Raw genomic sequence first — 25,724 nt, forward strand, 5'->3', positions numbered from 1 at the left:
TAAATTATATTTTCTAGAGCTGTCTCTTCTCTATTTACTGGTAAAGAAACACGAGGACTGAAGCTCCCGGCATAGTATGCAGAGCCATGGGGAAGCTTCTTCTTATATCCCGTTCCCTCCCAGTGCCAGAGCAGGAAGACAGGGTGGTTTACGAGAGCCCGAGTGTGGAATTAGACTTTGTAGCTGTACCACTCACCAGCTGAGTCTCCCCAGATGCATGACTTCACCTCTGGCAGTTGCAGAACTGTGGTGAGGCATGCTGGCAAAGAGCCTAGGTGAGTGCTGCACCCACGACAGGCATCAGACAGAAGGTAACTGAGCATAATTATGAGCATAACTCACGGGAAAGAAACTGACATCCACATTGCACCTGTTACATGTCAGGCATTGTATTATTAGGCTGCATCATGCTACAGTGACGAATTGATGTCAAAGTGTATAATGGCCCGAACAAAACAGAAGTTCGTATCACTTACCTAACAATACAGGTGGATGTTCCTAGTTGACAGCTGGCTTTTCTCCACGTGGTGATTCCAAGGCCCAGTCTCCTTTTATCTTGTGCTCAATGTCACCCTCATCATCACATCTGACAGAGACGGGAGAAAGTAGGCAGCCCCACTTCCTGAAAGCCTTGGTTCAAACGTGATAGAGAGTATTTCCGTTCTCAGTCCACTGTTGAAAAGTCCTCACCAGGCCACCTCTGGCTGTAAGCAGGAGCTAGAAAATGTCACTGCTGGCCACCACTACCCAGATGTGACTATATCCCAACGAAGGACAGCCAAAGGTTGGTGCCCAACTAATTCTCTGTCATGGTGACTTTGACTGTCAAGCCACTTAGATTTATCATGTAGGTATCATTATCCCCCATCTCATCGATAAGGCAAGTTCAAATCAGTCAGTGAGTAACCTCCCAGGTCACCTCCATCCAAGCCCTGGTGTCAGACTCCAGGGCACCCATTCCCCTGGCCTCACCTCACTGCAGCCCCATGAGGCAGAGTTCACAGGCTCTGGAGGGGTGGGCTGGGTTGCACCCCCCCCCCAGAATGCTGCCAAGGGGTATTAATTAACATGCACAATGCACATTTATAGCCTTCCTTTATAAATCAGAACATCTGGCAACTCTGGGTCTTTATTCCAGCAAAGCAACAGCTGCCTGAAGATGGCCCCACCTTCGATGCTGTAGATGGGTAACATGCCTTCCGGTTCACTCACCACTGTCCCCTCTCTCCCCAGTTTATCCCTGTCCAACCTAACCCATTACCATCCATCTAGACTCTCTAGGCATTTAAATCTGACACTTCTGCTTTGAGAGATGGTTTTATAATGTAATCTCTTGATAGGGAGAGTCAACATTTTGCTTAAAAAAAAACTTGTCATAATCATGCAAAGAAATTAAATATATAGGTTGAAACTGCCAGAAACCATTTAATACTTTTTTTGTGCTTCTTTGAATTTTGTGGCTGTCCTCACTCTAACCTCAGATGTATTATTCAGTCCGGATTCACAAGCCCACCTGAGTATATTTCCCCACAGCCTGGCCCTGTAGATCCGCGCAAGCTCCCCTCCTCTGCAAGACCACTTTTGTGTTCTTTCCCCAGCTCTCTCCCTCCCTGCACTTGTCTCCACTCCTCATTCCCCTCCCGGCAATAGCTCGACATCTATCAGTTTTACCCATCTAATCCATGTGTCAGCTCTTTGTCATCAGAGCCCAGAGAGTTTAGACTCCATGTTCTCAAGACTAGAGTTCAGTAAAGAAGTTGACAAGCAGAGGACAAGGGACTGGGAGGGAAGCTGGGCACTGACCATAGAGGGGAGAGCAGAGCATGAGCCAAAAATCCACCGCCTCAGAGGGCTCGTCCCCTGACCCTGAAGTGTGGCACCTCGGACCGTGGGGAGTGACTGTCAGGACAATCCCATCACACTTAATGAAATACCATTTTCATTCGAAGGCAAAAATTCTCTGACTCATCCACCAGGTTTGGCTTTGACAACACAGAGACTAGCAGCATGAATGTTGTTCACAAAATTCTCAATTTCTAAATGTATTCATTGTTTGCATTTCCCAAGGGCATGGTATTTTTTATTAATCTTTATTTCAAGCTTTATTCCCCGGCTTCTTCAGCTTAATTAGCTGCACAGATTGTTTTGTGTAGAAGCAAAAATGGAAAAGAGCTGCCAGGTCCAAAGAGCTAGACCTTAAAATATTAGAGACCTAGATTTGATCAGATGCACACACAAAATTTGAAAAAGCAGTCATAATATAAAATAGCATCCCCCAGTAACTTCTTCAGGTTTATCTTCAGAAGTTGACTCCATTCAGTTTGCTTCCTTCTCAGAAGCCTCTTCATCATTCTCCACTAGATCTGGAAGTGCATCACCATCATCATCCTCTCCCATGGCAAGTGGTGCTTTTCCATCCACAGGTTGTTTGGGCAGAGCTTCAGCCAAGTCTCCTTAAACCAGCCAGACTGGCTGCACCAACCTGGTTTAAGATGCTGGGCAGCATTTCTGTCAGCTGCTTTGTCTCAGCGTGGCCTCAAATGGTGAAAGTGCTCACTGCCAGAGATGCCTTTAAGGTTGTTCAAGTGATCACTGTCCCTTTGTTTGTGAACATATTTACCTCTTCAATGCCAGAGATCCTGTTTGCCCCTAACTTCTGTAAGGAGCACTGAAGTTTTCCATCATCTGCTGCAGCATTCTCTGAACCCTCTTCTTCTTCCTACAAGCAGTTCCTTTCTTACCAATGTGCACGTGTGCCTGCAGTTTGGGGAGTTTCTCTTGGTTCTTGATTGTTTCTTTCATCTTGTTGGGAAGAAAACAGGGCCGTGCAGGGGACTAGGGTTGGTGCTTAGGGGTCTTGGCAGACCAGCTGTGAATAAGGGCATACACACAGGGACGCGAAATGACAGCTCCAAAGGGCATGATCTTTTTTTTTAATAGTTGCTCACTGGGTGTGATTTCTATCATCAACTGGAATCTTCATTTAACTTTCTAATTGGTCATTCTTCTGCCTTCACTGCCTTAATCCTTCTTGAACTCACCAGGAAACCCTTCTAAGCAAAAGATCAAGAAAACCTTATTCCCATTGTCACGCAATGTGTTCCAAAATGAGTCCCACTAGTTCAGCAAGAAGCTCCTAAGAGGAAGTGTGATGCTCCTGAAGGTTTTGCCAAAGCTTCCTACTACATTGTCCTTCAGCATATTCATGACACAAATGAAGATGGGTCAAGATAAAACCATGCCTCAGTTAACAAAACAAAAACCACTTAAATGTAACTCCAGATTTCCCACCCTTATTCTATTACAGAATTCTACCCCTCCCCTCCTTTATCATGAAGCACCTGGTCATGTTCGCTGGGATTCGTGTTCCATGATAAATATCATAGGAAATTTTTCCCAGCAACAAGATGTTTTATTAGATGGAAATTCGTTCTTGCTTTTTTGTGGCCCTTTTCAACCCTACTACACATTGTGCAAGAAGGAATGTTTGGTTACAATTCTTTGTCACTTTCTGCATTCATAACTTTTCAGTTCTTCTTATGAAAGATGACATAGGTCCTGACTATGTGGTTTGCCCTGACCAGTGGTATGTAACATGAGCAATGGCTGGAAATGGCTTGTGTAGCTGAGCTTGTCCTCCTGCACTTCTGCAGGGACAGGAGAAGAACGTGTTCCAGCTAACCCACTGGTCCCAGAAAGAGGATGAGAGACACAGGAAATAGAGCAGCCCCAGCCACCCCACAGACTGCTGACCGAAGGAAGATTTCCTCACTGACCAGCAAAACATAATCAAGAAAGAAATGCCTAATGTGTACGACTCTAAGCTTTTGAGGTTGTGTGTATGCAGCTGTAGTTGGTTAACATACTGTGCTAGGTCCTATTCTAGAATATGTTGAGCTACAAAAGAGAAAAAAATGAAAAGTACTCTGCACCTCCAGTGACCACATAGTAAGACAAAATAGAAATAATAAACCACTAGTAATAATTCAAGACAAAATAAAATAAGGATGCCCAGAGAGGTACCATTAATACATTGTGAGAATGGAAAAGTAAATCCAATGTGATCCATAAGTTCTTTTTATTTTTATTTTTATTTTATTGATTATGCCATTACAGTTGTTCTATTCCCCCCTTCACTCCCCTCCACTCTGCACTCTCCCATTCCCTCCCCCACCATTCCCCCCTTTAGTTTATGACCATATGTCTCAAGTTCTTTAGATTCTATATTTCCCATACTATTCTTGCCCTTTCCCTATTTTCTACCTACCATCTATGCTACTTATACCTTCTCTGTACCTTCTCCCCCCTTCTCCCTCTCCCACTCCCCTGTTGTTAACCCTCCATGAGATCTTCATTTCTATGTTTTTGCTCCTGATCTAGCTGTCCTCTTAGTTTGCTTTTGTTTTAGGTGTGGTTCTTAATAACTGTGAGTTTGCTGTCCTTTCACTGTTCATCTTTTTGATCTTCTTTTTCTTAGGTAAGTCCCTTTAACATTTCATATAATAAGGGCTTGGTGATGATGAACTCCTTGAATTTGATCTTATCTGAGAAGCACTTTATCTGTCCTTCCATTCTAAATGAAAGTTTTGCTGGATAGAGTAATCTTGGTTGTAGGTCTTTGGATTTCATGACTTGGAATACCTCTTTCCAGCCCCTTCTTTGCCTGTAAGGTCTCTTTTGAGAAATCCGCTGACAGTCTGATGGGCACTCCTTTGTAGGTGAGTGTCCCCTTATCTCTTGCTGCTTCTAGGATTCTCTCCTTCATTTTAATCTTGGCTAATGTAGTGATCATGTGCCTTGGTGTGTTCCTTCTTGGGTCCACCTTCTTTGGGACTCTCTGAGCTTCCTGGATTTCCTGGAAGTCTATCGCCTTTGCCAGATTGGGGAAATTCTCCTTAATTATTTGTTCAAATAAGTTTTCCACTGGTGGCTGTGCCTTTCCCCCTTCTGGTACCCCTATAATTCGGATGTTGGAGTGTTTAAAGATGTCCTGGAGGTTCCTGAGTCTCTCCTCATTTTTTTGAATTCTTGTTTCTTCATCCTTTTCTGTTTGGTCATTTTTTCCTTCCTTCTGGTTCACTCCCTTGATTTGAGTCCCAGTTTCTTCTTCATCACTATTGGTTTCCTGTGTAATTCCCTTCATTTCAATTAGTTTAGCCTTCATATGTTCCTCTGATTTGTGACTAAAATCAACCAGTTCTGTAAGTATCCTGATCACCAGTGTTTTGAACTGTGCATCTGAAAGTTTTGCTATTTCTTCATCACTTACAGTTATGGGCTCTGGGGCTTTGAGATCTTCTTGAGCCATTTTTGGTCTGTTAGTGCCTGTTAAGTATGAGGAGCAGAGCCTTAGGGGCAGGGCAGGGTCGCTGGGTTGTGACGGTATATGTGGGGGTGGGGTCAGAGCGGGGAAATGGTGGCCCTCTCTGCTACCTCTCTTTGCTGGGGCCTGCTCGGTCCGTCTCACTGTCCACTCCCTTGTCAATCTATCTGTGCAGGAATGCGCCACCAGCACAGTCAACCCGCCGCCCTGCACCCTCACTGGATCCACCAGTCGCTCACTAGGTTGCTCACAAGGTCATTCACTGGGTCCGCCCTTTGCAACCCCATGCCTGGGATCCACATGCCTGAGTCCATCTGACCGAGTTTTCCTGTGCAACCCTGCTCTTCCAGCTGCTGGTTTCACCCCTCTTACCGGTCCAGCTGAAGCATTCGTTGTTATCATACTTTTGAAAAGTTCAATTTTCTGTGTTCTGGCTATGTTTTCTGTTGCTAATATTTTGTTGTCTCTAAACTTGGTTGTGTGAGAAAGCACGGCGTATCCACCTATGCCTCCATCTTGGCAGAAGTGGGCGGTCCATAAGTTCTTAAGCAAGAAGATAGAATTTAAGGTTCTTAAAGGATTAAAGGGGTTGTATTAAAAAAAAGGAATGAAGATAAAAGGCATTCCAGCGTAGTGGGAGCTCATCCACAAAAGGAAGTGTTCACATTTTCCCTCTCAGGGGACAGGAGTGATCTCTCATGTATGTTTATCTGTATGCCCTGTTTGTAACAAAGAAAACTAGGCAGCTATTCAAGCTCACATAGCTTCTATGTGGCAGCACTGAGTTCTAGAACCTAGGTCTCCCAACTCTAATTTTGTACCCCTGTTCTATAGGTGCTTGCATACCCTGGTATGGAATGGAAAAGCAAAAATAGAAAATTGGTTTGCTGTTCTGTGTGGGAGCAACTACAAGGGTCCAGGAGTGGGCACATAAAATGGATATATGCCCTGGTGAGCATCATCACAGTCATAACAATAAAGACCTAGATAAGGACATAAACTGCAATAGCTATAATTGACATTTGTCACTCACCTACCATGGGCTAGATGCTGTTCTAAGTGCTTTTTGTATGCCATCTGTGCTTCATAATAATGACCCTATGAGGAATGCACAATCAGTAGTCCTGTTAAACTAGATACGTAACTAAGGGACAAAGAACATAGACATTTCTCATGACTATACCGTTGGTGGGAAAATTAGACACAAAACCATCCTTCTCTGTCTCAGGAACCTGAGTTCTAATTACTGCATTCAACTATGGCAAAAAATTAGAATTCTCTCTGGAGCTTTTTACCAATGCCTATGTCCTGCCCACACTAATTAAATTAGAACTTCTGCTCATGGAGTTTCAGGGACCAAACCATCTTAAAAGCTTGCCATGAGTTTCATTAGTCCAGCCAGTGTTAAGAGCCCCTAGCTGAAGCAAGGCCAAGTCAGGGACGGGTGGGTTAGCTGGATTCAGAGTGTTCCCAAAGAGCAAGAAAATCATATAACAAATCAATGAGACAGAAGCCAAATAGGGTAACACTGGCCTCAGAGTTATAAATCAACTGGGAAAAGCTTGGAATTAACTTACTGAGAAAGCCAATGTTCTTAATGGAGAAAAATGTTCAGAATAACCCACTAGGGCATAACTGACCATACAGTGACCAACCAAAGATACAAAAAATACTAGATTGCACTTGAGCTTTCGGGCTAAGAAGGGGAAAGAACTGATGACAAATTCTGCCATCTTTTCTGGTCTGATTAAAAATTTTGAAATGGTCCTGGTTAGATTTTGGCATCCTCTTACCTTATGTTCTGAATCGTCTTGTATGCCTTTTGCAGGTGCCTAACACCTACACGTTTCCTCCCTTAGCTCCCCACTGCCATGGACACACTCAGATCCCCAAGGTCACATGATCTGGGGTAGGTCGGTCTACCCCTGCATGATCTAGTTCCCTGAGCAACCCCTGCTCTCATGTAAAATTCTTCACTGCAGCTGGACACAAGCTCAGAATCCTCAGCCGAAGGCAGGCCCTAAGAAGGAACAAGCATTGACACATGGATGGTGCAAAGAGAACAGATCAGTTTGCCACCTTGGCCTGAGAGCTTGATCAGGTGGGAATGAGGCAGGAGACCAGCTCCAGCACTGGCAGAGGCTGAGTCAGAACAAGAACGTTCGGCTGCTTGAAGCACAGGCTTTGCCTGCCTCCTCCATGCATGGAACTGCTCCTGGACCTTTTCCTGTCCATGATGAGGGATGCTCGCTTCAGTTTCACTTGCCAAATCAGACCTCACACTCACATGTTTCTTTGTTTACTAAATTTTCATAAAGACCTTCTGCTGTCAGTTCAGCAGCCCGTGCTAGAAGATAAAGTCCCTCAATTCATCAGAAGATAAAATTGAAGCTCAAAAATGGAAAGAGTTAGAATTTTAACATACAAGTGGGAAGGGAAATTGTGTCAGCTCACAACATAGTACATCAGGACTGGAATCATGTGTTCAGCAAACAAATATTTTCTGAACACCTGCCGTGTGATGGCATCTAGAAATAGATACATAAATTGTGGTTGGTATCCTGAAAACTCTATAATCTAGAACAGAGAGCAACAAACTGTTGACTGTGGGCCAGATTGGCCTGATGCCTGTTTAGCTAAATCAACGTTTATGGACACACATCCACACCCATTTATTTCATATACATACCATCTGTAGCCACTTTGCGCTATGGCAACAGAGTTGAGGAGTAGCTGTCACTGGAACTGTGTGGCCCACAAAGATGAAAGTATTTCCTCTCTCTGAGCCTTTACAGAAAATGTTTGCTGACCTCTGATGTAGTAGAAGGAGGCCTAAGTGAAATGGAGTGCTTCAGGTGTTATTACAAAAGTCTGTGTGGAGGTATATAGTGTGGGCAGCGATGATTTTCACAGAAAAGAAGAGGTCTTCAAAGAGACCCGAGCAGAGAGGCAGGATACTGAATGCAGGCAGAGGTAACTGTGAGCAAAACAATGGAGACAAGAAGCAGCAAGTCTCATGAGGGAACCACACTCAGCACAGCTGGCCTTTACTGAGGGACGATAGAGAGCAGGAGGAGTCAGCAAGGAGTCGGGGGAGGGGGGTCGGGGCCACCTTAGGAGAGCTTCTGTGCAAACCCAAAGCCACTGACTGTGCCCAGAAACCTCTGAGACTTTCGTGTGACAGATGCAGGCTATTCTAAAAATGGAATCCTGTATTTCTCTTCCAGGTGGCACAACTCCCCTCCCGGAGCCCGGGACCATTTCAGGCTCAGTAACCATGATACCATTCTAGCATAAGAGAAGGCAGAGTTTCAACTGAGTAAATCGAATTTCTGTCCAATGGATTTCTAGTCCCTGGCAACCAGGGTAACAGCTCCAAGGGAGAGTTCCAGGGCCCCCTGGCAGCAGATGAGCAGGAGGTCTGGTTTGCTCTGGGGGCCCTGACAAGGCTGTTCTAGGCAGTGACATCAAAGGCAAGATGTGAGGGCTGAGCACACATTAGCCAGGGAAGGAGCCAAAGAGTCACATAAGAACTCTGTCTTCACATTTCAAAATCCAGAACGGTTCTCCTGTTCCTGGTGGAATTACTGCATGAAAATATCATTGGGTCCACCTGGTAAATGGAGTCAGGACGGTCCCCACATCACAGGGTTGCTCTGAGGACAAAAGAAAGTAACACAGGAAAGGTGCTTGACATAAGGTCGGGCAGAGAATAAGCCCACAAGTAATGCCAGCCATCTCAGTGTCCATCTGTCTGTCTTGTTTTGTTTTGTTTTGTTTTTGTTCTCTAAGCATGGTGAGCTTGTCTTGCCTATTTATACAAACCTTCATAGTGTCTAGCTAGAAAAGAATTTTGGTCCATATATTATTGTAGAATATCAATTGACACTGGGGTTTTTTTTTTGTTTGCTTGCTTTTGTGAATCTCAGACTCAGAAGCAATGGAGCTTCACCTCTCACTAAGAGTGGGAATCCCTGTTTTCAAATCCCTAACAGATGGTCTTCCAATACTTACTCGGATGAGGCCAAAGATCACTTGTTCCCCAACTGGGCAGCTTTGGTTGGAGGAAAATACTTCTCCATATGGAGCTCAAATTCACTTTCCTGAAACAACCACCCATCGGTTTTACTTCTGACCTCTGGTTCACATAGAATATGGCCTCTGCTCCTTCCGTGTCATAGCCCTTCAGATTCCCTGGCAGTAGTTTTCCCACACAGAGCCCAGACCACGGGATGGGACCCCTCTATGGTACCACACTGTCCTCTCTCTCTGACCTTCAGTGGCAGAGGTCCTTTACCACAGAGGTCCTTTACCTCATCTCTACATCCAAGCACCTGGCACAGTGTCTCATTTCGTAGGCACTCAGCAAACTGTTGCTAAAAAAAGAATGCCTATTTCAAAGCACATTCTTTTAAAAGCAAAATAAGACTGTATTGTGGGGGTAACTTTGCCTACAGGTTCCCCCATCCACCACAGATGAAAATAAAACTGCCAAGACATGATCTGCTTGGGGAGGAAAGGTGGTCAGTCTCCCATTGGAGAAGGACCAAGAGCCTTTTCCTCAATGGGCTTTTATTGGGTTCGTTTGTATAAAAATACAGGTAAAGATCAAACAATAAACAGCATTCAAAGAATTATGAGGGCTTATTCTCAGTCAGGGTCAGATAGCTAAAGAGCCATAAAACTTTGAGAAACAGACTTCTTGCTTGGACGCTTATCATTTAAATGAAAACACTCTTGGCAAAGCAGGCTTCACAGGACTTTAGGAACTCTTTCTTATGCCCGATCACCCAGGAACCCGCTCTAACTGGCAAAGGGCTGCACCGCCTTCCCAGTCATAGATTTTTAGGCTTAAGTGGATTAAAGCCAGGAAGTACTTCTCCCAGTTGGAAATGGGGACTCAAGCTATGTCAGAATAGCCAGGGGGGCGAGGGTCCATCACTCCCTCTTTGCTGCAGCCCCCCAGTTCTTCCTTGGGGACCTCCCAAGTGATTATGTCTGGCTTAGGTTGCCCCTCCTCTGAGGGGTCTTACCCATCACTGACTAACTGACCAAACACTGGGGGCAGAGGATGAAGCAGAAGCATCGCTGCTGCCAGAGATAAGCTTTGTCTCCTTAGGGGCTCACAGTCCAGAGGTTGCTCACTCAGCCTTAGCCATGGGGGGCAGTTACCACTCCTGCAACCAGGCAGAGCGGTTCCCAACACTGTATAACATTTCAGTCAAGTTTATTCCAAACTCTAATGTGCATCAGAAAACGGGGAACTTAGTGAAGGTGCAGATTTCTAAACTCCACCTTCGAGCCTCTGATTTCATCAATCTAGAGTTTTCCTAGGCAGTTGCATTTTTATCAAACACCTTGGGCAGAACTGAATTTGGTGGTCTTCTGACCACACTTGGAGAAACACTTCTTTTTAAGCACTCCAGACAGCAAACCAACCAGCTTTTATTAAACCTGGTGTTTGGAAGCAGCAGACACATTGTCATTACATGTACTTGGAACAACTTCCCATTTGCTCTCTTATTGTTATTTTCTTCTTGCAGCATTTTGTTCCTGGGTCACCCAGCCACAGCTCCCCTCCCATGCTGAGAGGTAAGTATGCTTCATCTATTACATTCTTTTCAGACCTCCTGAGGAGGTAATTAGGCATTGCAATTGATTGCAATTTATTAATCAGAGCAGGATGTTATAGAGTGTGGGGGTAGAAGGGGGAAGCACAGTGTAAGTCTACTATAAATGTTAGGCAAGCACAGAGTAACAGGGGAATAAGGCAAAAATAACCACCAAATCACAGGATGTTTTAAGCTGATTCTCTATTTTATACTGCGGTGTCCTGATCTATAAAAGGAGAATATTAAAACCTGGCTGGTCTACCAGCACAACCAGATGGGAGGTCTATGCCATAAATATTCATTGACTGCCTACCCTATAGCAGACCCTGTCCTTAGTGCTAAGGATGCCTAGGAGAATGAGATGAATCCTTGCCTCATAGATAAAAATGTGTAAAGATATACATGTATATTCATACTACACAGCCAGTAAGTCAAACTGAATAATGGAATAGAGAGTGAGGTAGGGACGCGAGCAAGTGAGGTCTCCTACAGGAAGATCAGAGGTTCCGGGGGAGTCTCCAAGGAGGCAGCATTTAAGCAGAAAGCTAGGTGACATGAAGGAGAAAGCCACCTGTGGGTCTGTGGGAGAACGCTTCCGGGAAAGGGAATGGCCACAGAAAGGGCAAGGTGGGCATCAGGGGAGGAGAAGCGGACTCCCCCGAGGGAGGACCCAGTAGGAAGGCCTGCATGACTGGAGCCTCGTGAGAGAGTGGCAGAGGCAAATGGGTCACACAGATGGACACATGGGGGAAGTGCTCTGTGATGGGACAGGACTCCTGTTACTCAGTGACAAGCCACTGAGGACCTGAGCAGCCACCTAATCCTGCCATTCACTCAGCAGGTGGGGAGACACAGACCTGGATCTAAGTCTTAGTGGATCTGTCTTAGGTGGGGGGTTGGGGCCCAGGTCTCCTGTTGTTTCAGAGCTTCTGTTATCATCTTTCATGATTTTCTTCCTAATTTTCCTCCATTTTCCTTCCTTTTCTTTCTTTCGTTCTTCCCCACTCTTCTCCCTCTTCCTTAGAGTTCCCTTATTTCTCATTCCTTTTTCCCCTAACCTTTCCATTTTTCTCCCTTGTGCTGGCTCTCTCTTCCTCTTCGTGACCTCCATCTTTTCTAGCGCCATCATGTGTGGTCAGGGGTGGGTCAAAACAACACGATTCATCCCCCCATGAAAATGGCTTTGACCAGGAGGCCTGTGCTACTCAGGCTAGCTCGAATCCTGACATCCGAGAATCTCAAAACGTCACTCCTAATCCTGTCTCCACTCTCTTTGAAAGCATCTTGTTAGTTTGGCTAAAGATTTCCTTTTCCTATGTCTGACATTCAAGCCACCTCCATGATCACAGGAGCAGCATGTCTGCACCCCAACTGTGGGGTATTTGGTACAGAAGGTCCAAGGCAAGACTGGAGTGTAGCAAGAGCCAAACAGAGCATCTGATTCAACGGGGCAAGCCTTAAGTGCAAGTCACTGCTATTAGGGATGGGGGAAGATAAAGACTGTAGACATCCCATTGGAAATTCTACTTCCTTTAAAGAGGTCTCTCTGTCCATGTCTAGTCATTTCTGAAAGCAGCTCTCATACTTCAGCCCAGATGCTTGTGGTAGAGGCTAGGGCACGGTGGTACTCTGTGCAATGATGTCCGTGACCCAAACAGATGTTGGATTTCTAAACTGTGAGAGTAGAAGCAACACCATGTGAGTTCATCATGTCCCCTCTCCCGGGGCACATCCCCAAGTGAGTCCTAGCAAAAATCCCTGGCCATTATATTTCAATTTCACATTTCTAACCACGTAGCTAGAAAATGCAGAGCTGGTACCTGTAGAAATTGATTTTTCTTTTTCTGTAAAAAGAATCCTTTGCTGTCACAACAAAATGTATTCTTTTCTTTAGGAAAAAAAGTGAAAGGAATTACTGGGAGGACTTCCATCCTGCCAAACAGCCTAAGTCAGTCTTTCACATGGCTTTGCAACTCCTCCAACTCTTTCTGCCACTGCTAAAAAGAAGAGCTGTGTACACATAACGAGGCTGTAAAAATTAGCAATCCAAAATATACTCCCATAGCTCATGTTTCTGGGACTCAGTCTGCTCTTCTACAAAATGAGGGAGGTGATGCTTTGTGGGTTTGTGGCTACTCTGCCATTCTATTCCTTCTAGTTTCTTTTTTAAAATTATTTTATTGTTATTCATTTGCAGTTGTCTTCATTTCCCCCTTACTGCTCCCCTCACCCCAGCCAGACCCCCTCCCTCCCTTGTTTCCACCCTCCCTCTTGGTTTTGTCCACGTGTCCTTTATAGTAGTTCCTGAAGACCCCTCCCCCATTATCCCCTCCCACCTCCCCTCTGCCTTCTAGTTTCTCAGGTTCTTACATCAGGAATGATGGATGTGGAAAATAGAACAAGCCACAGACTTCTCTCTCTCCTCACCAATGAACAAAGAAAGACTGTCCTATGTCTTTCAATCTTGATATTGTTAAAATTATATATTTTTCATGAAATTTCAGAGGGGTGAGAAAGAGACCGAAGTTAGGCTGCAGGTTGCCTTGGGATGCTGGGGGAGCTTCATGGTGGTTTTGGCGTCCAGCTCTGAACCTTGACTACATTTATAAATAGTGTTTAATTTCACAAGGGAATTTGCTTTGTAAAATGTGTTTGCTTAAACAAGGCACCACAAACTGTCAGAGAAGTTCAGCAAATCCTCACCCAGAAAGCAGTGATAAAACAGGATGGAATTGTTCAAACCAACACTGTAGGGTTTTATAAATTGATCAGGGGCATATAAGAAATTGAGAAGCATTTATTTAAGGAAAACTATTAAATATCTGTAGTGACAGTGACAGTCAGTGACTTTTGAGGCTGTTCCCACCCACTTCCAGATCCATGGCACGGCACCTCGCCCACGGCTGGGCTGAATGTGAGAAGGCACGGTTCTGCTCTCACAGAGGGCTGGCTTGGTTGGAGCAGCGTAGAAAAATGCCAAGTGCTCAAGGGCTTTGTCAAAAACAAGGGTGAATTCGGTACCAGTGGAAGAGGACAAACATCATATCTACCCAAGGCCGCGATACTGACCAGGCCAAGCAGCAGATGAGCCGGAAATGCTCATCTGTAGGGGAGTGGGGGGAACCAGGTGGGCGCAAAGCGTTCTGGTAAGTAACCCAGATGTTTCTGATGGTCTCGAAGGCTGAGTGTCCACTCAGAAAAGACGAGAAAAGAACCTAGTGATCCGCTCATCTTTACCTGAATATAAAGCCTTACACAAGCTGAAATTAAAATGCGGGGACACCGCTGACAACTGCCTGGGTTTTGCAGCCATTGTGCAGTAGACACACAGCACCATCAGCAAAGCTTGGAAGTCGCAGAGGCCTTAATAAGCACACCTTTTGGCCAGTCCGCGGCTGATTGCTAAGCTATGCTGATCAGCAACAAACCTAAGAAAGCCAGACTTCAGAGCTAAAAAAGGCAATAAAAAAATTTAAAAATAAAAGTAATGATAAAAAGCTTAAAAAAGAAGAAAAATAAGCTAAATGGAGGCAATGGTGCTCCCAAATGCAGGGTAAACAGATTTGCCAGAAGCCAGTTCACTAAACAAACAAGTGATACAATTACTTCTTTGGGGGAGGGGAAGTCAGAATCCAGAGCACTATAACATATTATTTAAAATGCCAAGTGTCAACAACAACAACAAAAACAACATGAAAAATGCAACATAATAGGAAAGTGTGGCCAATACACGGGGAAAAAAGCATTGGTAGAAATTGTCTCTGAGGGAATCCAGATGTTTGCTTTAACAGACAAGGATTTCAAAGCAGGTGTTGTAATAAATGTACTCAAAGGAAAAAAGGAAGCCATGTGTAAAGAATTCAAGGAAAATATGACAGCAATGAATCACCAGATAATGCTGATAAAAAGATAGAAAATATTAAAATGAATAAATTAAAATTCTGAGCTACATGTACAAAACTGAAATTAAAAAATACACCAGAGGGGCTCAATCATTCTGGAAGTTCACTTCCCCCTCAGCTCCTCATTTTTCTCAGTGGAATATATTCACTAACTGTCTCCTGCCAATTCAAAATGGCTTCTGTTTCAAATGCAAAATTTTCCTGCGATTTGAGGCTGACTTCTGGACTCTGTCCTATTTCATTGTTTCCCTGTACGACCTGATGGGTACCATTCTTTCAGGTTATGGTTTCCTGAGAAGCTTAGGGTTTTTTTCTGTATATATTTCTTTTTATGAGTCTATTTCATATGGTGCCTCTGTTCTTTGCTAGTGAAACTGATGCATTTATTCCCACATTCTAGGTCCAAAACTTGAAGAGCGGGGGAAGAACGGCACTGCCCCTGGTGAGTGCCAGAGTGGGGATTGGGTGTCGGTTGCATCGGCCTCCAATATGTAGTTTTGTCTTTGTTTCGTAATTTTGTACGTATGTAGATTTTTCTTATTGCATCTGAGTTTGCTCTTTTTCCAGTATTTTGTAACAAAAAACCAAAACGCTGTTTGAAATATTGAAGTGTCGGTTGTGAGAAGTGTGCCCCAGGCCATTTGCCTGAGACAGCACCTAATACAAAGGATGGAAGGCTGGATTCCTACACCTCTGGGGCCTTGCACGGTGGTGGCAGTTGCGGAAAGTAAAAGTTAGAGAATTGCAAAGTGGGCATAAGGTTAGTGGGCAGGGTCCTGGTCCTTTCATAAAACTTTTCATTTGAAAATAAGCTTGAACTTGCAGAGACATTGCATGAAGAGTTAAGAGCCCATTACCCAGAATCCCCTCACTAACATTTTGTTCCATTTGTCTTCTCTCTATATACACATCACTACTCTTCTTCTTAAATGCTGGAAAGTAAATTCCATGCATTGTTGCCCTGTATCTCTAAATACTTCAGGGCACAATTCCTAAGAAGGGGGATATTTTCATCTGTACCCTCAGACCAGTTCTCAGCTTCAGTGAATTGAACAGTAATACAGAACTTTCATCTGCTGGCTGCATTTCTTGTCAATTTGCCCGATCACATCTTTGATTGAATTGGTTTATCCTCTAGTACAGGACCTCGTCTAGGATCCCATATTATATTTGCCTTTTCTGCCTGGAATGTCTGTGAAAACTTCCCCAGCTTTTCTTCTACTTTTATGACATCACTGTTTTTGAATAATAAAGTGTTTGGGCCTTCTTGGGGAAAATAAGGGCAATTTCCTCTAGGGAACTTGGTGAGCACAGAGCCTTTCCTCATCAGACAGGGAACGGGCCCCCTTGCTCAGGACTAGGAATCGACACGGACCCACCCACCAGAGTTGTTGCCTCAGAAGAGACAGGCACCTCAAAAAAGTAAACACCCACATAGGGTGAGCCCTTTGTTGAGGTAGATTTGTCCCAGGAGAAAATGGAAAAGAGAGGAAGTGGCTATAAAACCAAGTAGATCACCGTCAGCATCCTAGTAACCAGGTGTGAGGCATCCCTTCCTTCCATCCCCCCAACAAGCCCTTGTCTCCCAGAAGGACCCACCAACAGGTGCCAAGGGTGTCAGATCCCACAGGCAGCCCCCACCCACTGCCGTCCACTCTGTATCATGGTGTACACTGCCCCACAGAGCCCAGAAGTCTCTGTCCACCCACGGAGGACCTCCTCTGAAAAGGAGACGTCCACGCTGACCCTCCGTGTTCTTTTAAAAATGTGTTTGTTCAAATAAGGGAGGAAAGTCCTCTGTGTCTGCTGCATTTGGGGTTGAGGTTTAGGGTCTGGCGTAGCTCTGCTTCAATAACAGGGGAGCACCAGCCCCCAGCAGTGCCAGCTTCTGAAAGAAGAGCCTGTTCATGGAGGGAAGTTGACAGTGGCCTCGAGTATCCACTATCATCCAATGTTCCTGCATTTTCATCTGCTCCAATAGTCTATCTTTAAAATATCTTTTAATTTTATCATTTAAAAATTGACCCCAGAAATTACTATGAAAGTCTGTAAGAACCAGTGGAGGTGAGGAAATCCATTCACATCTCCAGGCAGGATCCTGCCTCAAACAGTCCTGCCTCTCCCTCACTCTCCTGAACTCCACGTAGCTATGGGGTACATGGGGCTACACAGGCCCCATGGGGCCAGAAATGCCCTGTGAAGAGTGAAAAACAAGTAACCTCACATCTGGGGAGGCTGAGCTCTGAGTTCAGAAGGGTGGGAAAATCTTTGTCCTTCAACCTCTTGGTGGGAAGAGCTGACACCTTCACCCAAGACCTCTTTCCCTTCCCGATGAAGACTGGGGAGGTGGGCCTGCCACCACCTCTTAGCTTAATGAAATGGAGAGCAGTCGAAGACTTCTCCTTCCCCACCTTGCCCAAAGCTCCCAGGTGTGTGTGTGTGTGCGCGCGCACATGTGCACAGAAGAACTGTAGAGCAGACTGCTGTGGGGTTCTCTCTCTGCCACAAATAAAAATGTTATTATGTATATAACCTCTCTTCCTATCTCAAGGTCAGAGAAGGTGCAACGAGCTCTGTGGGTGGGACATAACTTTGCATGTGTGCAGTGACCTTGGCTGTTAACTGTTGGACACAGTGGACCTAGGGGGTTCAAGTAAGAGAGGTGCATAAAGTACTTTCCTTTCTCTGTTTCTGTCTTCTTCCAAATGGGAGAATACCAGAGGGAAGGTGGGGCAGGGTCCAGAGGGAAGTTCCCAGCAAAATTAGGAGCAACGGCAGGACATGATATTCACAGACTTGGAAGAGGCGTTTGTTGCCTAGTCAAGCACCTCTCAATTCTGCCTCCAGCCATTAAATACAACTAGATTCCTACTTTCTCCACAGGATAAGACAGCCTCGCTGTTAAGCGGTTTAGGGATGGGAACATTTTCCTGAAAGTTCTGGCATTTGCGTTACAGAAATGCACAGAGACAGCACCTCATGGGCTTTGTGCATGCCAGAGCAGGTATTTGGGGGTGTTGCTGTGACAGAGCCTGGGATGGCTGGGATAAAGCTGGGGATCAGAGTAGTTGCTTAAGGATCTTAATATCTGGGATGCTCATCTATCTGGAAACAAACCTTGAACTTGACAACAGTGTCACCCTACTCCGTGGGCACCTTCTGGAAAAAAGATCCTTCCCATGGAAATCTGCCCAGTGCTTGGCTAGATGCCTTCTTTGCAGGCAGAGGAATCACCCAGGCCTCAATGGTGGCATGTTCATAGCACCCAGGGAAAACTGACAAGATAGAGAGGAATGCGGGTATAGTGAGTGGGAAATGAGGAAACTGCATGAAGAAGGGAAGGATCAACCATCTGGAAGGAGTATGATGTCCCTATTCCCCTTAGTCAAGACCTGCCTTGTGAACTTCATGACCTTGATGAAGCCATGACAGATTACCTTCAGGGACACTTTCATGCACCACAGAGGTCCTGCATGTTTCCCAGAAGGTGTGGTGTTCTGGGGCTCAACCTCAACTTGGACTCCACCTGCTGAAATCAGTATGGGCAAGGGTACCAGATGGTCCACGTGTTCACCCATGTGCACTGGGACAAAAGCATCAAAAGGGTTAGTGTAATGACAGCCGATGAAGTTTTCAAAGAGATGGGAGAAATTTTGGAAAGGGGCAGAATTTGGGGGGATGTTTCCATGAATAGTGTGGTAGAAAAAGCCCCAGGAGCTACCCTGAACACATCACTGCCAGTCTCCATGCTTTACCTAGTGGGCACGGCAGGGGCAACGTGGTTCATCCAGGCCCCACCCCACACCTTCACCCTGACTCTCTGCTGAGTCAGGGGCCTAGAGAGAAAGGGTTCTAATATCTAAGTTTTTGCTTATTTCTTATTCCCTAATTCCCTCACAGCTGAGTTTAAGTAACCGAGAGGCTTGTCTCCCGAGTTTGAGAACTTCCCTTGCTCCTCTGTCTTATGTTCCAGGTCTTTCGGCCCATCTTTCCCATTAGACTATGAGCTCCATGAGGACAAGGATCTCATCTCTCTTACTCTCTGTTATGTCACCTGCACCAAGAACAGAGCACAGAGCCTGGTAGGGAGTAAATGTACAGAGCCCAGAACCTTTGTCTGAGTTGGTCTGCCTCTTTCTCCCTGCCCACCTGTGGCTCAAACTAGGACATCTGTGTCTGCAGACCCGACCACGGAAGCACTAGAGGGGAGTGCTGGGGTTTTGATGGGACACTTATTACAAGCTTTCATTTTCAGGTTCCTTTTTATATAAACATTGCTGCTCCTTGTGGGGAGCTGGGTGCCTGCGTCCTGAAGCAACACATGGCTCTCTCTGGATTTAAATTTCATGACTGCATTGCAGAGATTTCGTGGGTGGGAAGAGGATCCCCAGTGTTGAGGAGCTGGAAAGCATAGCTTCTCCGGCTTCCTGAGGCTGAAAATCCCCAGCTCCTTGCATCTCCTCCCTGAGCTGTAAACTCATTATGCAGCGTTGACTGTCACTCCCAGGAAGGATGAGGGCTAAGAGCTCCCTCTCATTACACACATGACCACCCAGAGGATTCTTATTTGCGGCTTTCACTTTTCATTTGCTTCTTCTGCTGCAAAGAGATTAAAAGTAAGGACCTAAGAGAGGAATCAAAATATTAACAGCTTTTTGTTTGTTTTCATATTTCCCCTGACCTCTTCTGATGACAGTTGAAGGTCATAGGCATAAAGGTTAAGCTATGGGACCTTGTTTGTCACCCTGGTTTGTTGTTATGCTCTGTATGACAAGTTAATGTGTCACGGTCACTATTTCTTCAGCCATAAAGTGGAACTATCAACACGCCTGACTGGGTTATTTTAAAGGAAAGGGAAACCCAGGTATCAGCTGTCTTCTCGTCTTGCGGACCCTTTGTCTCAATGGGCCATCTCCATGATCACTCAGCACCTACTCAGATGCACATCTCAGCACCTGCTCAAGTTCCTCTGAAGCACCCACTCACACAGGTGTCTTCATGATCATTGTCTATTTTGTTAAAGTTTTTATACAACTGAGGAGGAAGTTTATATTGCACATATGCCTTTTTTTTTTTCCGTAACTTTTCTTACTCATGTTTGTTCTCCTAAAGACCTTCAGGTGAGCTTCCCTAGGTAGAAAAGGGGCAGGGGTAGCCCTTCCTCCAGAGAGGGCAAGTCTGCCTGGCCCCCCTCATTTCTTTCCTGGGAAACTGGGGTTCTTTACCTTGCAATTATGACACAGAAAGGGTTTCCACCCTCTAAACCCTTGGGACCAAGACCTTGAAGCTCTGAAACCCCAAGCGACTTATGACAGCAAGTTTCAGAAAATAGTCAAGTATTTTCAATGAGAAAGTAGTGTTCTTACTGTGAAGAAAATTTTAGAATCTCCCTGGGATCAGGCTGCTTGGATTATATTCTGGTTCTGCAATTTATTTACTAACTCATGACATCGGGCAAGTTATTTGCCTTTATTAAACTTTAATTTCCCTATTTGTAAAATGGAAATAAGGGAATTTACACTGTCATTTTATGAGTAAATAAAATAATCCCCCCAAAAGTGCTTAGCATAGGACGTTAAGAAATTGCCCTCCAGACATTAAGAAATCGCTATATAAAATGCCTAGTACCTAGCAGGCTTTCAACAAGGAGCAGTTGTTGCTATTTTGTAGGGTTCTGTGTGAGTCACATGATGTCAGGTGGTTATGTGCATTAAAATTGTAGAGATTTAAAGCATTGTTTGGAAAATACAAGTATTTTGAAAATATGTGGTCCAATAGGAAGCATTTCTGAACTCATCCAATTGGAACTGTCTGTGAGAAGAAATAAATGCATTTTTGGAAATGTAAGTTTTCCTATGTGTGCAACAACCTTTTAAATTTGGGGTGGGGATGCATTATCTTCCCCATGGCATCCCCAGACCAATGGGCCATCATTGTTTTTTCCTTACGAGGTAGAGTCTGTGTTCATAGGGTGGTCTTTCAGCGTGACCAAAGGCATGACCAATGGGGTTCAGTTCCACAGGTCTTTATGAAACTTTAATTTTATAAGACTTGTTGGCATAAGAAACATTGAAACCTATAGAGAATTTTTATGAGTTTGTTTTAACCAAACAGACACTTGCTGGGAAGCCCAATCTCTTTGGATTGAGAAAATGCCCCAGAGAGTGGCAGTTTTGCAGTTTATTTTATACATTACCATCCAAAGAGGAGGTATGAGGAGGGTTCCGTGAAATCTATGGGTGGTAGATTGGGGAGGCAAAAGAAAGTTCTCAGCAGGCAGACACAGCTGACAGCTTCTCCAGGCCATGCTCCAGGGGCAGAAAGCCACCCAAAGGTGCATCCTTCTGAGCAAGGCAGGGGCTGGAGATATACAGGTCCTGTTATTTTTGGTGCTTCGTGGAATAACTCTGTGGGGTTGGCTGAGGTTTCATTGGGTCTGGACCCCAGTTGGATGCCTTCATCTGCTCAGTCCTTCTCCCAACTACCTCCCACGTGCACTGATCCCTAATAAATATCCTACAAGCCAAGCTGCATCTCATTGTCTGCTTCTGGAGAACCCAGCCCATGACATATTATTGTGGACCAATATCCTTGACCCCTTAAAGCAGGAGTGTTGAATTCATTTTCACTGGGGGCCACATCAGCCTCAAGGTTGCCTTCAAAGAGCTGAATGTAATTTTAGGACTTTATAAATGTAACTACTCCTTAACTAGGGGCAAGGAGCTTTACATTCAGCCCTCTGAAGACAACCTTGAGGCTGATGTGGCCCCCAGAGAAAATGAGTTTGACACCCCTGCCTTAAGGAATGCCTAGGACCACGCCACATACTGTGGAGCTCATTGAGGAAGTGCACGTCTTCTTGTCTACAAGGAACTCCAAAGGGAGGTAATACCCACACACCCCTAAAATTGCTGAATAAGAATGCACCATTATTCATGTGGCAATATGTGACTTTACATGATAATGTGACAAAATGAGAGGTAGGGAGAATGTTCATAGAAACTAACAGTCGTCCAGGTTGGTGCAGGGTGTTCTCAGAGAGGAGATAGGCTTGTGTGGGCTCTGATGTTTGGGAAGAATTAGGACGAGCATCCTAACATGCAATTTTAAAAAGTTTCCCTTTTAGCCTTGGCCAGGTGGCTCAGCTGGTTGGAGCATCATCTCATATGCCAAAAAGGTTGCAGGTTCAATCCCCGGTCAAGACACATATCTAGGTTGCATGTTCAATTCCTGGTCAGGACATGTATGGGAAGCAACCAATCAATATATCTCTCTCACATCGATATGTCTCCCTTTCTCTTTCCCTTCCTCTCTCTCTCAAATCAATGAACATATCCTTCTTTTTAAAGGTTAGGACTTTTCAAAAATGGTTTCCCTTTTAGGTGGAAATAACCAAACTGGCCTTCTTAATCCATGATAATCAGATTATATTCAGCCACTGATCCCAGGAGTCCTTGCAGTTCTCTGGGACATTGCAAAACGAGAGCCTAGAACTCACTGGAACTGCAGCAGGACCAGGGGCTGTGCCTATTTTAATCCAGCTGACCTGACAGCTTAAAGGGTCATCATGATGTGTCGAATGTGGAATTTGTTAGGCAGTCTTAAAGAGATTCTGGAAGGTACAGATAAGGTTTGGCAAAAACAAAGTCTAAGCTCAGTTATTACGTGCTCTGAAATTGCCTCCCAGACAGCTTCCTGCTCAGCTGTAAGTGTCAGATGGCGGAGACCATGTCAGACCAAGTCCTGCTTCCCCTTAACACACACACAAGGGTGGGAGGTTTAAAAGGCACTTGTGGAATGGACACATGAATGAGCTGACCACAGGCAGAAGAGAACACTTTTCCATGCTGCCTTGCTCCTTCACTCATTCAAGCATCCCTTTAACAGCATTTATTGAAAGTTTATCTGCCAGAAACTACACTAAGCACTGCCTCCAGAGCTTAACAATGTCTAGTGGGTGCTGAAGACCATAAAAAATAATGTCAACATACAAGGCAAAATGGAGGACAGGCTGTGCAACACGAGGTGGTAGGGAGGGCTTTTCAGGAAGGGGACAAATAAGTACAAGCCTTAGAACCAGAAGAAGCTGACCAGGTTGAAAGGCAGGAGGTAGGATGGGGAGGGGGTGGTCATGTTAGGCCTGGGAGGGGACAGGGACAGAAGCATGGCTCATTTGAACAACTGCAAAGAGGCCAGGAAGCTGGGGCAGACAGAGGCAGGGAACAAGTAACTCAGGTGAAGGTGAAAAAGAGGCGGAGCCAGATCACACAGGAATAGAGTCAAGAATTTGGATTTTGACCCAAGAGCAAAAGGAAACTACTTAAATTTTAATAGTGATCTAATTAAATTTAAAAGCACATTTCTTCTGTGTGGTGGTGGGGGTGGCAGGGAAGGGGCAAGAGGGAGCTGCTCCCAGATGGCTTCACCAAAGCGCTTGGAAGGCAAGTGATGGTGGAGATTTTCTTTGTCTCTTTGCCTACTCTTTCTTTCTCTTCGTGGTGGCCTCCAGTCCAGAGCTACACTGTAGAGCTTGCCATAGTGTGTGTGCACGCTGGTGAAACTGATGATTCTCAAAGCTATATTTTGGGGCATGTGTATCAGAGGCAATGGGATATATCAAGAAAGAACCTGGGTGTTGGTGCCAGAGATGGAACAGTTGAGTTTTGACTGATCATTTTACCTTCCTTGATTTTGGGGGCCTTGATTTTGTTCATCTTTAAGGACAATTAAGCTGCATTCTCTCTACTTTCCTTACATAAGAGAGGCAAGGAGACATGAGATAACAGATGACTTAGAGGCCTAGTATTTTTAAAAAGATAGAATCTTTTTTCTCATAAAATATTAAATAACCAGGAAGACAGGTTGACTGCATTGGTGAGAAGTCAGAAAGGAGACACAGTTTCACTATTTTCAAGCACATGTGATTATACCAAGTAGTGAAAGATTTATTTTCGACAGTATGTTACAGGATTTTTCATAAGGAGTGAACCATATTTCTTAGACGAATGCCATGAGAAGCTCTCTTGGGGCGCTTCAGAGGCTGTGGGGAAAGCATGTCAGCTTTACCCAGAGCTGGTGACAGGAAGGGGAATTAGTTCATAAGAGGGAAAGCAAGAAAAGAGAGAGGGGATGGGGTGGGGAGGTGACAGAAAACTTTACAGGACACGACACCTCTCTGAGCCACCTTGCAAATGTGCAGTGAGGTGATCTAACTGACAAAGTGGGAGTAGCTTTATTTCCCTGGAAATAAGAGAATGGGCTGATGCCACAGTGGCTACAAGCACTAGGGACAGAAGTCATCCAGAGGAAGCGAGCCCCAGTGAACCCCTAAAAAATGTTGGTGCCACTTCAGCCTCCCCAGAGCCATGGAAGAAGTTATTCAAATGCAGGTTGTTTGTTCTCCAAAGAGTAAGGAGGCCTCTACTCTCTTTCCCCATGGTAGTAGCGGACAGCAAATAGAGGTCATTGCAGAGCACGTTTAGATGGACAGGCTTCTTGGAATGGGCACATTTTGGAAAGCTACCAACTTACTTCAGACCAGTTTTCTCACGCAGACCACACTACAGTCATCTTATTGGCATCATTATTTTCTTTGGCACAGTTTTTCTTCCCAGAGCATGGAAGGTTGCCTTCAGCCCAATTCCTTCTCCAAATCATGTAATTCCATGACATATGACATTAGAAGTGTTGACAGGCCCTTCGGATAGGAGGTGGCATAGCCTCATCCAGGGAGTGGCCCACAGTAGACTGACTGGTGGGACTGGGGGGAAAGAATGGGGACTTCATGCTCCTCACTGGGCAAGAGGGACATTCAGGGCGGAAGATACGTCTAACATCACATTTGCAGATTTGATTTTCAGTGTGGCATTTCCTTGATCTTGCAGAATGTTTGAGGATGTTGGCTCTAGAAACTAGCTTCATGGGTTCAAATTCTTATTCTACCACTTGCCATAGTACGACGTTCAGTCTATCTCAACTCCTCTGAGCTTCAGCTCGCTTGTCCCTAAAATGGCCATGCCTGCCTCACAGAGTTATTGTGGAGGCGAAATGTTCATTCCTTCTCAGCACAGTGTCTGGCACATCATGAACAGTTAGTAATGGTGTCTATTTGTCTAACTAGTATTATCTTTAATAACTGGGCCCTGTGTCACTGCTACCCAGAGCTGGAATTGGATGGAAAAATATCTCTTACCAATGCAATTTCTTATTAAACCAGCCCGAAACTTATGTATTTGACATTTTTCATGCTCACCCTTATTTTTGTTGGCTCTTCCTCATTGAAAGGGTGTCGCGAGAACTCACCTGGTCTACTGCCACATTCCTCTGCTCAGGCAAAAGGAATGGGCCCATTCAACTGAATTTGTTAGGGGCTGATAAGGACATGTGTGCAGAATGACTTAGATGCAATCTTCCCCATTCTTAATTCAAATGATCTCACCCTTTGAGATAGAAGGATGGAAGGAAATGCTATGCCATTGTAAAGCATTATAAGCCTCTGTTCAGTGGACTCAGAGTTCAGGTAAAAGCAAGCAGGGAAATGGAAATTTCAGAGAGGTTTCTTTTGCAGAACTGGACAAGAGAATTGAGCATTCTTCACCTGTCTGATGCTGATAATTATCTGTGAAGACCTTTCTTGCTCTTTCAGACGAGTTTCTCTGGGTTTTAGAGAAACTCATTCCATAGCCACTTGAAAGGGTAGGAAAGAGGTTGTCGGCCACTGAAGTTGTTTGGCATGAAATTACAAATTCTGAGAATCGAGATGAGAAAGAATGCTTCTCACAGGTCCTTCTCAATACCTAAAGTTTTGTCTCAATACCTAAAGAATAGTCTGAAGTCACAATAATGTTTCATATCAAGTATTTTATAAACAAACCACATTGTGTTACA

The 25,724-nt window shown here is 44.8% G+C and overlaps 1 protein-coding gene and 1 pseudogene across 1 annotated transcript in view; one reads left to right on the forward strand and one right to left on the reverse strand.

The window, feature by feature from the left end:
* Positions 1-25,724, forward strand: part of ATP10B (ATPase phospholipid transporting 10B (putative)) — a 344,681-nt gene that overhangs the window by 58,271 nt on the left and 260,686 nt on the right. Inside the window, exons 3-4 of the mRNA XM_053665940.1 lie at positions 10,867-10,915; positions 15,238-15,279. The gene's annotated coding sequence lies outside the window, so the exon portion shown is untranslated. The remainder of the gene's footprint in view (positions 1-10,866; positions 10,916-15,237; positions 15,280-25,724) is intronic.
* LOC119046613 (transcription factor BTF3-like) lies at positions 2,317-2,802 on the reverse strand (annotated as a pseudogene).

The sequence above is a fragment of the Artibeus jamaicensis genome, unplaced genomic scaffold (assembly GCF_021234435.1).
Source record: "Artibeus jamaicensis isolate MK-2021 breed Jamaican fruit bat unplaced genomic scaffold, CSHL_Jam_final contig_432, whole genome shotgun sequence".
NCBI lineage: Eukaryota > Metazoa > Chordata > Mammalia > Chiroptera > Phyllostomidae > Artibeus > Artibeus jamaicensis.